The sequence below is a fragment of the Kogia breviceps genome, chromosome 15, assembly GCF_026419965.1.
Source record: "Kogia breviceps isolate mKogBre1 chromosome 15, mKogBre1 haplotype 1, whole genome shotgun sequence".
In the NCBI taxonomy this organism is placed as follows: Eukaryota; Metazoa; Chordata; class Mammalia; order Artiodactyla; family Physeteridae; genus Kogia; species Kogia breviceps.
In genome coordinates this window covers 11,189,773-11,204,539 of record NC_081324.1, presented here as the reverse complement: position 1 = coordinate 11,204,539, position 14,767 = coordinate 11,189,773, and the positions used below count along the sequence as shown (strand labels likewise).

General features: G+C 34.4%; 1 pseudogene; it reads right to left on the bottom strand.

Moving 5' to 3' along the window:
- The window catches only part of LOC131742768 (serine/threonine-protein phosphatase 2A 56 kDa regulatory subunit gamma isoform pseudogene), a 134,562-nt pseudogene that overhangs the window by 50,589 nt on the left and 69,206 nt on the right, over window positions 1-14,767 (bottom strand).

Genomic DNA, 14,767 nt, shown 5'->3' with positions numbered 1-14,767 from the left:
ACAGGTGAAAAGCACTACTCTTAATATAAATTACATTATATTTGGTATTGTAACTCCATTTCTAGTTCATTCTTACCTAATGTCATGCTAATAAGCTTCTGTGGTGTAGATACTGGTTTTAACTTTCCTCCTAGGATTTGAACTGTCAGTAAAACTTTAACAGAAACAACTCTAAACTACTTAAACTGCTCAAGGTTAATTATTAAAATGTGTAATGTGCAGCATAATAATACTGTTGTATTATATATATATATTATAATATATATATATATATACTGTTGTTGTTGAACAACTGAAATTAATATAATTTATATTCAATTATATCTTAATTGAAAATATATAAAGGTGAGCAATCAATACTTGGAAATTTGTTTTCAACATCTTAGATATTCCACCTCTTTGACACAAATAGGACATTATGTAAAAAAGCTTTACCTCAATAATATAGTTCCTAGTTTGCCAATATGAATGTTAGCTAGATTTGTCTGAGTTATATTAATTCTCAAAAGAATATAATTATCAGAAAACTAATTCCACTGAGGAAAGTAAGTTTAATTTTTCAAACGTGGAGAGAAAACTAAGACCAGAAAATAAATATCCAGTTTATTATTTTTAAAATGATTGTAGATTAGCCTCATTGATTCCATAAATTTCTGTTGAATGCCCAGTAAATACAAATACACACACACATTGATTTATTTAAAGTAATATGCAATGTCTATTTCAGTTGTTTTAAAAAATGATTGAGCAGTGAGCAATTGTAGTCAGATACGAGGAAAGATAATGCTGGTTCTTTAAGTATTTCATGGTTACTGAAAGAAAAAAAAGAGTTTTTCTGGTTCTGAAGGGTAAAAATAAGTATCCGGAATAAGATATACTACAAACAAATCCTCTAATTCCTGTTTCATTGGTATATTGGGGCAAAGGTTTCCAAATGACAAACTTGTAATAATACTTCTGTTTTACCACACTGATGAAAAAATATCAGTAATATTAACAATTATTTAAATAGAATAACCATCTGAATAGTTTAAAAACACTGAGTGAAATCTTAGATTTCAAAACAGATTCCTTTAACAAGCAAAAATTTGCACGCTCATATTCACATGCACATTTAGAAACTGTCTCCTAAATTATTTCTCATTCTCTCTGAGTTCTTTAAAAGTAGAATCAAATTTAGCAATATGTGTTAAATTCTGTAAATAGGATTAGCCAAATTCACCCTAGTTTGTCTGAATTGCTTTGAAACACAAAACACCATTTTGAATAGCCACAACCTCTTTTCATCATGTTCCATGTTCAGCTTCCTATTTTTGCTCTTTGCTATGGCCTTGAGCACAGTGTTCTTTTTTGCTTCACTTTTGTTCACTTTTATGATGAACACAATAATGTAGTATTTGAGAATGTAGATCTACCCCTGTGGCTATGTTGTCTCTATAACTGTTCTATATCTTATTACTGTGTCAGTTTTCTTAGACAGATTGTAAAGTTTTGAATTTTACAATTGGAAGATTTTTGTTTTACTATGAAAAAATTTTCTCTGATACCATTTACCCTAACCTGAGTTACCTATCTGTGTATTATATAATCTGTTTATCGTGTCTATATCCCTCTATTAAAAAAGTGTCAGGGGGCAGAAAATGTAGATGCCAATTTTAATTGTTAGCTAAAAACACTTTTTCAAACATCCTCTTTGCCAAATATATGACTTGAATACCTCTTTTATTCCTCTGTGCTTCTGTTCATTTTGGTAGCAGCTGAATGGGAGGTAAATGATTTGCATAGGTCACAAACTACATAATAGGATCATGAATATCTTATTTTTTATTTTAGCCAAGTTCTAAGTAATTGCCACCCACAGCTGATATTTAATAAAAGTTACTAACAGATGGAACCACTGAGGGTCAGGCAAAATTTAACTCCACCTGATAAGTATGTCTTCAAGATTAATAACATCTCAAAGCTAAATGGATCCCCAATCCTTGCAATCATTTTCAAATTAAAATTTTACATAATTAGATTTCAAGAGAATTATCAGGCATTGCCTATAAAACAGAACTTGCTAATCATTCCTGTACATTTTGTACTGACTTTCCCACTATTAGCCCGAGCTATATTTACACTTTAAAGAATTAAGGAAAAAGTAGACATTGTGTTTGTAGTTTCTTTTTTCATGTAATTATGTTCAAACCAGGAATACATTTTTCTCAATTTTTTGATACTCTCCCCTGCCCCATCACATGACCTAGACACGAAAAGCTCTATAATCTCCTTCACTAATTTAGAGAAAACCATAATTCAGTTGTTACAAGTATAATTCATGCCAGAGCACTGAGAATCACTAAGCAACTAATTCAAGAATTTAATGATTTAGGGACTTCGCTGGCAGTCCAGTGGTTGAGACTTTGCCTTCCAATGCAGGAGTGTGGGTTCAATCCCTGGTTGGAGAGATAAGATCCCACATGCCTCGTGGCCAAAAAACAAAACATAAAGCAGAAGCAATATTGTAACAGGTTCAATAAAGATTTTTTTTAATGGTCTACATTAAAAAATATCTTTAAAAAAGAATTAATGATTTATCTTTTTCCTAAAATTTTAAACTTTAGAGGAACAAGATGAATTTTCTGGTCTACTATGGCTTTCTGTGTTTTTCATTTGCATCCATATTATGATGTAATTTGGGTTCTAGATATTGAGGAACCATGCTTTGGAAACTGTGTTGGGGTGAAAGTACCAACAATAGTTTAAAGTATATGTAAGTGAAATTACTCCACTTTTTTAGTCACTAGAGAGTGAAACAATGTTTCATAAAACTATTTCTTTGCATTTGCGAGAAAGAAAATTTAAGGAAGTAGGATTATGAGTTAATACCCAATATTAGTATATTCTAACAATGTTGAATCCATAATTTGATATTGATACTTCTGCGTATTTCTTCCTGACCTACACCATTAGCATGATGTGTGTAAATGCTTACTCTAAGCATAATGATTATAGTTTACCATTAAAAAGTAGTGTTCTTTATGGAGAACATATGTGCTTAGTCTGTTTCCAGAAGCCATAAATTCTATAAGAAATATGTTTAATCCAATCCTTGATCATAATGATTTTATTCTCTAAGTGAGGAAATGAGACATGTATGAAACAGTCGATAAACAGTTGGATATGCTAAATGCTACAAAGCAGTTAAGTAAGAACAGAGTGATATGGGATCAGGTTGTTATTGCACAGGTTTGTATATGTGTCAAAGGAACAAGGCATGTGCCTTGTACGTCTGACAGCTGGCTATCTCTCTTGGACTCACAGGGTGTAATTACCTTAAAAACCAGAGGCTGCAGGAGAAATAAAGCATCTTCAGTAAGAATAAGTTTGGGAAACAATGGCTTAAATAATGTTACGTGTCTTTAGCAAGACTTTTCTTTTTCAAAATAGGCTAATGTACATTGGGATATCTGAAAAGTAGACATTGTCTATAGTAGTAGGCATAGTACTTTTTAAACCTCTGTTTTCACCTGATAGTCCACAGAATTCATTTAAAAAATGCTCTTAGTGAATTTCCCATGGTTCATGTTGGCACTCAATCTCGATGCTTAGGAACTGAATTTCATCATTAAGCAGAAATTGGAGCCACCTTTTAGTAATAGATTTGCATCAACCAATCTCCTAAGACTGATCTATGAAATCAGAATGCCAACAGTTGAATTAAGAATGAGAAGTATAACTGCCAGAGAAACCAAATACAATCTTCTGAGTAGTGTTTTGTCCCCCATAGGAACACAGCATGGGAAAATAAGTTATAATTAGGAGACTGGTTGGTGAACATGAAAACAAAACACAACAAGGTACGAAGATTTAGGTTTCAAATGTGTTAACGTTCTTGCACTAAAGTAACGTAATGCTGTCATCACCCCTGAAAGGATTTGCCCGTCATTAACACCATACAAGTTACGTCCTTGGTCCATGGGGTACTTCCCTGCGGACACTGTTCTAATTGCAGTGCCAGACTTTTATCAGCCACTAACCTTTCTCCTTTATGGATAGCAACTTGCCTCCCTTTCAATGGAGCATTCTGTGATTAGCTACTTTAGTTAATCTATTTGATTAGAGAACTTTCTAGTCTTGCTGACTTGTGAACTTATTCACTTACTATGTCCCTTTAAGGTGATTCTGTCTATATATGCGCTGATAAGTGAAGATATAGTAAGTTCGTTTTAGAATACATTGAGTTAGTGGTACTGGAAAGTCTGATTATGATTTTCCAGGAAGAAAATGGAGAGATGAGACTCAAGAGCCAGACAGAATTTAGAAACATATATTTCGGAGTCTTTTGTGTAGATATGGATGGGATTGTCTGTTTGTTTAGGATAAACACAAAAATGCACAAAGAATAGAATATTGGAAAATACTTACATTTAGTAAGTGGGGTATCCAGAAATAGAAGATGGAATATGGAGAGCCATCATCATGTAGCACAGTACTTGTTAAGGATGTATATCTTTATCTGTATTTATACATTTATATCTGTGTCTCTATGTCCCTATCTATCTATCATCTATAATATCTATCTATTCCCCCCTCCCCACCCCCCCACCCCACCCCCCACTCCTTTCTCACCAACTTCTTTTAGGTCTGGGATAATACAGAATGTCACCTTAGAGCATCAGGTTGGACTAAGGAGAACATAACTAGTTGAGTGGGATAAGGAGACACTTTTTTCTGCTTAGTGATCGGAAGTAGGACTAAATCCAGAAAACCCAAGTGAGCTCTCAGGGTTTGGCTCCTTTTATTTTTGCAAATCCAGATTCAGCAATCAGTCATGACACTGGATCTTTGCTGCTCTAACAAAGCTTTCTCTTCCTCACACCAACATCCCTTGGGGCAAATTGGTGAAGGAAGGAGAGGCTGAAATCTGCACAGAAGCCAAGGAGCCTCCAGAAGGATATAGGATTGAGGTTGCCCCTTTCCTTTTGTGATGCAATAATTTAGAGCTCGGTATGTTTCTGACAGAGGACAGCTGGGAAAAAAAAGGGATCTTGTGTTTTCCAACGAAGCCCACCATAAGGGGATCCAGATTTAAATTTGAGCTAAGGACCTAGAGACTGATGGGGTTCCCCCAGACTCAGCTTTGTGTTTGTACTTTGGGAACAATGGATGAGCGGTGTGGGGGTTCTAAGGAGGCTCAAACTGGCAGTAAAAGGATTAGGATAGAATGAGCACTGAGCCTGCAGCATGATGGCTGACGTTTGAAAGCAAGACTATATCCAAACCCCTTAGGGTGCAGGAGAAATCTTTGGGGAGGACAGCAGGACTTCAGAGAGAGACTCTCAATTACACACAAATGAGAATTAAGCAGTGACTTGGAGAAATGAGAGTATTTTTTCTATATCTGTTCTGTAAGCTGTGGAAGAGATTCATATATGTTATAGCAGTGCTATGCTGTGAAAGCAAGAGAGAAGAGCACTTAAGGAAAGTATTCTCACAAGACATTTTTTGTAGAACAGTGAAGAAAATGAGACCTGAAGAAAATATCAGTCATTTGAGCATTTAGAAGTCAGTAGTATATTAAGAGACGTATTAGAACAACAGAGTATATACCTAGATGGTTAGAGATTAAGCAGTTAGGATTCTGGGAAAAGAAGGAATTTTATCAAGCAGAGACCACTCGTGGGGAGGATTTGGGGGCTTAATGGGATAATATGTTAAAACCGTTATTGCCTTTAAAAAGACAGAGTAGGCAATGAGAAATGATATGAATTTTTCTAATAAATTCTATTAATTATTGAGCTTCTAGTATGCACTTAGCACTGTGCTATTTGCTAAATAGAAATGTTAAAAGAACAAACATGCATGCAAATGGCTGATGAAACCAGCTACTAAAAAGGCAAGATGGAATGAAATCAAGTTGACATTCTAAGAATTTCTAGATAGCAGTGAAAGTCCAGTTGAATTTGGAAAGAAGCATTTTTAATTGGAAGCTTTGCAGTACATGGAAATAACATGGGCTTCAAAATCAGGTTTATGTGAATACTGTTCTGGTAGGTTTTTATAATATACTGGGAATTTCACAGGGAACAGTTGGACTCCTAGGACCAAAATAAGAGGAGAGTGATGTAAATTTCATCTAACTGATGGCAGAATATCCTGATTTTTACTTTTCTAGTAGCTATGACAATGATGGAGCAAAATGTCTCTATGTTTTAAAAGGTAAGTACATACATACATAAGAAATAAATCAAAATGTAAGAAAATATTAAATTTATATTCAAGAACTTCTAAGTAAAATTTTGAATTTTGCATACTAGGATTGCTCAAAGTGTAGAAAAACTTTCCATCATCTCATTACTGAATTACTAGACTTTATAACTTAGTAATTTTAATCATTACAAGATTGAAAAGGACTCTAAGAAAGCATTTCACACAACCCCCTATTATAGAACAAAAAGTGAAGTCTTAAAACATTGAGTGGCTTCCTGTAGTTTATTCATTTTGAAAGAATTTTTGACAAATTCAGAATTGGAATCCAATACCCTGACTTCCAGTGCAGTGTGTTTTACTGAAGCAAGCTTCAGATGTTTTAATGGGTGTAATTGTTTTTCTTTAGCATGTAATATTAAATTATTATTTTCTATAATTTTTTGGAAGCGACACACATTACACATGAAGGAAAATCATTATGTTCTATTTTTGTGAGTTTACTTATTTGTGCTGATTTTGATATTCCCATATCTAAAACAACATTTTTTCAGAATGCATAATAACATGCAAAGCATGGTGATTTTTTGTCTTGACTGGTTTTCATACATGATTAGAGTATCTTTTCAAAATTCTGGAACTACATTTGAATCCTGTCAGAAATAAATGAACAACCTCAGTAAATACTTTAGTCTCCTTTGAGCTCTTTGAATTAGATTATCCTTCTCTGCAACTTGCAGTTCAAATGGAAAAAACCAAGGAGATGCAACTAGATTGTTAGTAGTAGAAGTGGTCTGATTCAGGTACAACTGTACAAACATTCCTCTCATTTTAGTTTTCAAATTGACTTTGCAAGATATATGCTAATTTTTTAGCTATATATGTGGGCAAGTTTGCAATTAATACCAATAAAGGGAATAGTCCATTTAAAGTCAGTCTTTCAGAACGCACAGTTCTATATTTATGACCTTGATTGCATAATGTAACGTAAAGTGGAGTTATTCTGCAGTAGTTTTATTTATATGTTTCTTTTTTGTATAAATATAAGAATAAAGAAATTTTTCACTTGAAATGTTGACTGTGGTATATACAGAATATCAAATCATTTTGGTGAATATCTCACTAGAGAATTAAAACAATACTACCCATTTGTTTATTAATCTGAAACATGATTATTGAATCACTTTACAGATTCTGACTATATCAGGAACTTCTGACTGTTTCAACATACAAACTGGTATTGATCACTAGAAATTTGTCCAGAGCTCTATTGGGGAATTGTGAAACCCAGTTTTTGAGTTCACATAGCTATCTTTATCAGTTTTCATTTTGTAAATATATATTTTCTCCATTGATTGTTTCTTTGTAGAGTTTACATAAGGCCATAAATTAAATATCATGTTATGATAGCCTCTGAATAAGTGCACATCAATTTTTCTTTATATATGTATCTCATTTGATTTTAAGGAGTGTGTGTGCGTGTGTTTGTGTGTGCATGAGAGAGGGAGAGAGAGAATTTTCATAGGTACCTACCCCAGTTTGTATAAAGTAGACTATCCAAGATATAAAAATGATTCTGATACAACATTTACTGTAATTTACAGCTAATTTTACCTATTTAAAATGTTTTTATGATGGTATACTAGAAGTGGAGGGCTATGGAATAGATTGACTTGGTGTTAAAGAACCAATCAGAACAAAATTTCCTTTGTTCAGACACTTACAGGAGGAATTAAAATTGAAGGAATCACTGAGCACCTACTATGTTCCAATCTCCTTACCAGAGATTGTGCACATATTATATCATTTAATCTCTACAACTCTATTTAGTTGGCTTTATTTTCACACTTTAAGGAGGAGGAACTGAGAATTAGGCAAATAGACCAAATAAATTGCTTTGTGATGCCAAAATGAGTGATGAAACCTAGGATCCAAGGCCATGTCTGTTTGACTAAGAGATCAACTGTCATCCACTCTGTTTAACTGATTGTATATTCTGACACTTAATGGCTCAGTGGGGAGAAGCTATTTCGTTTACTCTTCTTAAAAAATGTTTCTATGTTGTAATGATTGCTTCGTTTCTGAAAACACCATAAAACTTCATAAAACCTGAACCATTAAGAAGATTAGGTATATTGTTTTGGTTTGGTGAGCAAAAGGATTAGATATATAATATAAGTGAATTCCAAAATGAATGAATATGAATAGAAATAGAGAAAAATAAGAAGAGCAAGGTAATTGAGAATAGGGAAAGTAAAAGCAACAATGTTTATTTACAGGTGGCTCGTGTAGAAGGGTCTGGAAGCATGGGGCTGCACGCTACTCTCCTTCATCCATACAGTTGCTTTTTCTGAGAGGGCTCTGCAAATCTGAGCTCTTTGTGTCAGGTTACATCAACTGTGCAAACCTCCTTGTTTGAACTGGATAAATGGAAAGAGATCTGACTTTTGAATACAGACAATGAAAGAAGAAAAATCCTATTAAATCCTGTACAACAGTGCAAAACTCGAGGCTTTATTAAAGCTTCCTTACTCAAGGAACTATGCAATACTTCCACAGGGAAACAAAATATCAGACAAAATCACAAGGAAGAAAAGCTGTCATTGTCAACAGAGACTTTAATTTCAAGTATATTAATAAATGCACCATGAGCTCCCAAGAAAGAAGGGTTGCCAGGCAGTCACCTGAAGGCTGTTCTTCTTCTCCTACTTCAGGCTCCTGTGCCACTTTTCAAGTCGTTGTGAAATTTTCCTTGTTGATGACAGTTATTGCTCACCTTCCTAAAATTGGTCTTTAAAATGACTCTGTGCTTTAATGCAGACAGAAAAGTCCTTCACTCTGGTGATCAGTTCCAAAACCTCAGAAACAGTGCAATCAATCACATGTAGTGCCTGATGGATGTGTCAGGCAATAAGCGTAGCTATAGCTGTTTCAAGGCCACTGACTCGGAATCTGCAATCTGACTCAATTTCTTTAAAGCCTATGGCTTTGGGGTAAACCAAGGGTCAGCAAAAGTGTCCTCTTGTGCACTGATCATTTGAAACACCAGAATATCAAGTTTAGAAGACCGAATATTGATTTAGAAAGCACTTTCAGGTTATTCATGATTTCAATAATTCTGATAATGAAAAAATTAACTTTGATTTGATGACAGCATTTTAGCTGTGTTCTTTACTTTTCTCAAATACTTTTATAATGATAAATTGGCAAATTGCATAAAATCAATGAATTCCTTGAAAAACATAGCCCAAATTGTCAAGTACTCTAGTAATCTTTTTAAATATATACTTTAAATTTTAAAAGTATATATGTTTAAGGCATAAAACATGATGATATGATATACATAGATAGTGAAGTGATTGCTGTCAAGCTAACTAACAGATCAAGCTGACTAACAGATCATCTTCTGACATGGTTACCATTTCTTTTTGTGATGAACGCATCTGAAATCTACTCTCTTAGCATATTTCCAGTATTCAACACAGTATTATGAATGTGTTGATAACTCATACAGTTGTCATGCGTGTCTATGAGATCTCTAGACTTATTCACCTTACGTGACTTCAAGTTTGACCAGCATCTCCCCATCCCACCCCCTGCAACCCCAGCTACCATTCTACTCTCTGCGTCTATGAGGTGTTTGTTTGTTTGTTTTTTAAGATTACACATATAAATGAGATCATACAGTATGTATCTTTCTCTGTCTGGCTTATTTCACTTAGCAAAATGTCCTCTGTGTTCATCCATATTGTTGCAAATGGCAGGATTTTCTCATTTCTCAAGGCTGAATAATATTTTAAGATTGCTTTCTCTCTCTCTCTCTCTCTCTCTCTCTATATATATATATATATATATATGTGTGTATGTATGTATAATCATATCTTCATTAATCTGCGGGAGGACACGAGTTGTTTCTGTATCTTTATATCTTGGCTATTGTGAATAAGGCTGCAGTGAACATGGGAGTACATATATTGCTTCGAGATAATTTCATGATTGTGGAAAGAGTTTATTACACAGCATTTCTAAGAAGAACATTATATATGATCTTGACAGATAGTTTACTACACTGAATTCTGTATCATTTCTATGAACAGTGTCAGAAAAAAGCTATTTACATTGTCCTAGGCTTGTGTTTAGAGCCAAATTAAGCCAAGACTAAAGAACAACAAAATTCAAAATGAAATGAACAAAAGAAAAAGAAACAACAAAAAATATATATGAAAGCAATGTTTAAGTTTGAAAAATCTAAATAACAGAAATATCAAAACTATTTATTACTTGAATCATCTGTTAAATTTTTCATTGTTTTTATAGATACCTCTGATATTTTAAATCACATATATACACAATTACTTATTTTTATTGCTTGATTTTTTTCTGTCTTTAACTTAGCTTTTATCATTTCATTAAAAAAATGTTTATTTTATGCCTGGTGTGCATCAGACACTCTGAAATATTACATTTTAGCTTCTGAGGCCAAATGACCAAATATTAGATTCTGTGCATATAAAATATTCCTGTAGAGAGATCAGTTATAACTTAAAATTACAGACATATTTTGACAACAAAAGAATCTAGTCATTAAGCACTGACAACCCCTATTGTTATTCCAAATCCAGGTGAATCAATAAGAAGTTTTACATCCTGCTTAGAGAAAGAGCAGTAACCTTTAAATCAGTGCTCCACATGAAGAAGTAATTAGGTGCTCACTTTTGGAGAGGTCGAACCATCACCGATTGTAGAAATGCCTGCCTCTGAAGCTGTATTCATTAACGTAGTAATGAGCTGTTGAAATAGCAATGCAGAGCAAATCTAAAATGCAGGGAGACTAATTGGCTTATGGATACTTTCAGCTACCCTGCTGTTAGAGACACAGACACTTCTTTATATACAGTGGACATTTTGAATTCCATTATCGGTGAAACATGATGCTGTGTTCACAGGTCTCAGACTCATGAATTTCTGAAACTTTGAATTGTGGCTCTGTGGATGTTTTTCAGAAATTTAACCAAAATGCCCCATGAAACTTCCTTAGTGTTAGCCAGGGACATCTTTTTGCTGAACAAAGAGGGATCTTGGGTCTCACATTTACAGAAGACTCTGCTCACAGAATGATCTCATCTGTTTTGTCCTCAGCTGTGAAGTTGGTTAACAGAACCTACCTCAGCTCTGTTCCACTGCACAGCCCCAGGTCATTACAACAACGCTGACAAGCCATCTTGTAAATATGTCATCTACTAAGAGTTAAAAAAAAAAATTGGTAACATTTCTACATTATTCATGGATAAAAGAAGACACCTTAAAGAACACACAACTCTGATGGTGGCTGAATGCTAAACCCTTTACATTATTATTATTATTATGACATGAATTGATAACCAGTGACAGCAGCTTTGTTCCTGCATTCTGTCTTGAAGTACCTCATCTGGTCACACAGACATAAATTCCATTGGATGCTTAAATTTTAATAATAATTTCTTTCCCTGCAGTTGGACATTTAGAAATAAGCTTGCTAGGCGCTAGATCCTTATATGAAGGGCCTGAAGTCTACTTCGCCTTCCTACGTCCTTCCCTTTCGAATCTAGAGCTCCTAGGTGCCAGTTACCTCTCCATCTAAGAATCAGGTAATTGCTTCCTATCATTTATCTCCTATTCTTTCCCCCACTCCAATTTCCTATTTTTGAATCACTTTATTTCCCTTATTAGTATGTAGATTGATTTCATATTTGCTAATCCATAGCTTATGATACACACTGTGCTGTAGGTTGTAAATCAGTTACATAGATCTTGGTCATAGTGCTTGAGAAGCTCATAGCCTTGTTTTCTGTGTGCGAGGATGACATAATCCAGTGGTTATTCTGCAAGAGTCTCTAAATTTGCACAGAGGAGGTCATTTGTATACATTCTGGTGTAATGGATTAATGCTCTTCTAAACTTCCAAGAAGGATGACTTTCTATACAAGTGTTCTCATCTCCAGCTTAACCCTGATAACATGGTCTTCCTGGGTTTTTCAGATATGACGCATTTGGCCACCATCCAACACCTAGGTAGGTCATTATGGCCTATGTGTAATGGGAATATTGAATGCAACTGAAAGTAATTAACTAACAACATTATGTTGCAGGCCACCATTAAACCTTGATGTAGCCTCATTATTAACATGTTTCCTGTCTCTTTTGCTTTGTATTTTATAGCAGTAGCCTGCCAGGGCTTATTTTGCTTATTAATTATGCTATTTGCTGATTTGATGAATGATGAAATAGACTGAAGATTAGAATAGAAAGAAAACTAAATAATTGGAGAACCAGCCACAAAATAGTTCCTTTTGAATTTCACTAATTAACACGACTCTATGCTTTGCAGTCATTTGTTTCCTACCATTCAAAGTAAGGTTTGTCATAGTACTTTTTTTTTTTTTTTTTTTGATATGTGGGCCTCTCACTGTTGTGGCCTCTCCCGTTGCGAGGCACAGGCTCCGGACGCGCAGGCTCAGCGGCCATGGCTCACCGGCCCAGCCACTCCGCGGCATGTGGGATCTTCCCGGACCAGGGCACGAACCCGTGTCCCCTGCATCGGCAGGCGGATTCTCAACCACTGCGCCACCAGGGAAGCCCTGTCATAGTACTTTTAAGAAGTAGATCTTAGTTACAGATCTATAAGAAAAGAAAAATTAGGAATAATTCCTATGTAGAATTCATATTCTTGACTTTTTTCATCTCTAATAAGTTAAATTCTGGTTTGTTGAGTTACTTGTTGTAGTGAAAACATTGGCATTTTGGTTAGATGTTTATCATTTCTTTTTTCAATTCTTTTATGTCTATATTTTATAATGTTTTTGTCTATTAAGTCTCTGATACTGAGACCCTGTGTTGTTTAAAAATAATTTTCATAAATTGGGGGGAGGGGGTGGTGTTGGGATGAATTGGGAGATTAGGCTTGACATATATACACAAATATGTATAAAGTAGAGAACTAATAAGAACCTGCTGTATAAAAAAATAATTAAATTAAATTTTAAAAATTTTCATAAATCAATGGGGCTCTTCCTTTATGAAGTAACAATGTATATGCAAGGCACAAGTCAGAGAAAAAGAATCATATTAGCTGAGAAATAGAAAGGGGAATTATATTTAGTATTTATTGTGCTACTTTAGCCCAAAGTATAAGTGCAAAGAGACCTAGATGATGGTATTCTCTTGCCTAAAGCATCTAATTTAAATAATGCTGACCTTACCTACTACTTTCCTATCTACCCACCCCCATAAAATAAGAGCCTGGCAAACACTGGCATCAGGCTTGTTGCATACTATGTTTTCTCTGATTAAGAACCGTTTTTCTTTGGAGTATAACTTTAGATAGGTCAGTAATAAAACAACAACAGCAACAAGGGTATTTTTGATTTACTGTTGTGGCCTAGAGCCCACTAATTACAAAACACATTATTTCCTTCCCTAAATTTTCAATAATAAGCTTAGATTCATTTCTAATTTGAGCTACAAAAAGAATTATATACCGGCCCAAGAAAGTATTTTAAAGATAGGTTTATATAACAGTGGGGTAAAATTAACTTCCCTGCAAAAGAATAACACGGTTCAATTGACATGGAATGCATTAAAAAGTCTGCTTCCTGGCTTTCTCATGGTAGCAGTTTGCCAGAAATCTATGTTGAAAAATATTGTCATCTTCCTAGCTTCTGTTCCTAGAAAGGGTGTATGGCTATGATGTAAATATTTTTATACTATAAGCTTTTAGCAAGAAAAAGGTGTAAGATGATTAACATCTTCTCTTTACTTCTGGGCTAGAATCTCAAAGCTTAGCTGCACTCCCTTGCATTTCTCTTGAGTTACCTCAAGTCTGTAACTCTATAACTCTATAAATCTATAAAGTCTGTAAATCCATCATCACTGATGGACTGGATTACCAGCACACGGAGATGATCAATGCATTTATGATTTTAAGGTAGTAGAGATATAGGTTGTAGAGGTTCCATTTTGATTTTGGAAAGCACATTTTCAACAATTTCTGTAGCTCCTTTCAAAGACATATTGTGGCCTAATTGAAGTTGCATCTTTTACAGGAGAGTGCAGCAATTAGTTGGTTCCCAGTAAATATCTGTTGAATGGCTAGATAAACTCTTCCTCATAAACAGCTCAGTTGACAGAACCATTGACACCATTTACACAGGACACAAAGTTCAGCCTTCTTGTTGTTTCGTAAAGTATGTTCTTTTACATTAAGTGAGAACCATCATTCCATAACAGTGTTGATTGAATATGACATCATCTTGAAAATTATAATTAATAATATCTATTTGAGAAGATTCCAAACATCAAATAGAAAACAAAAGACATGTGACAGGCACTATTATATATAACTATATTAACTATGATTATCAATTTGAATAAGTCAAGTGGAAAACAAATATTTGAATCATGAGACTAGAAAGAGCCCAGTCTTTTATATAGGTACCTGTTTGAGCTCTTTCTTAGAAAGGCAGCTCTACTTTCTGATCTCTGACTGCTTGACCGAGCTTACTCATGGAAATACAGCAGACTCTCCCTAAAGAGAAGG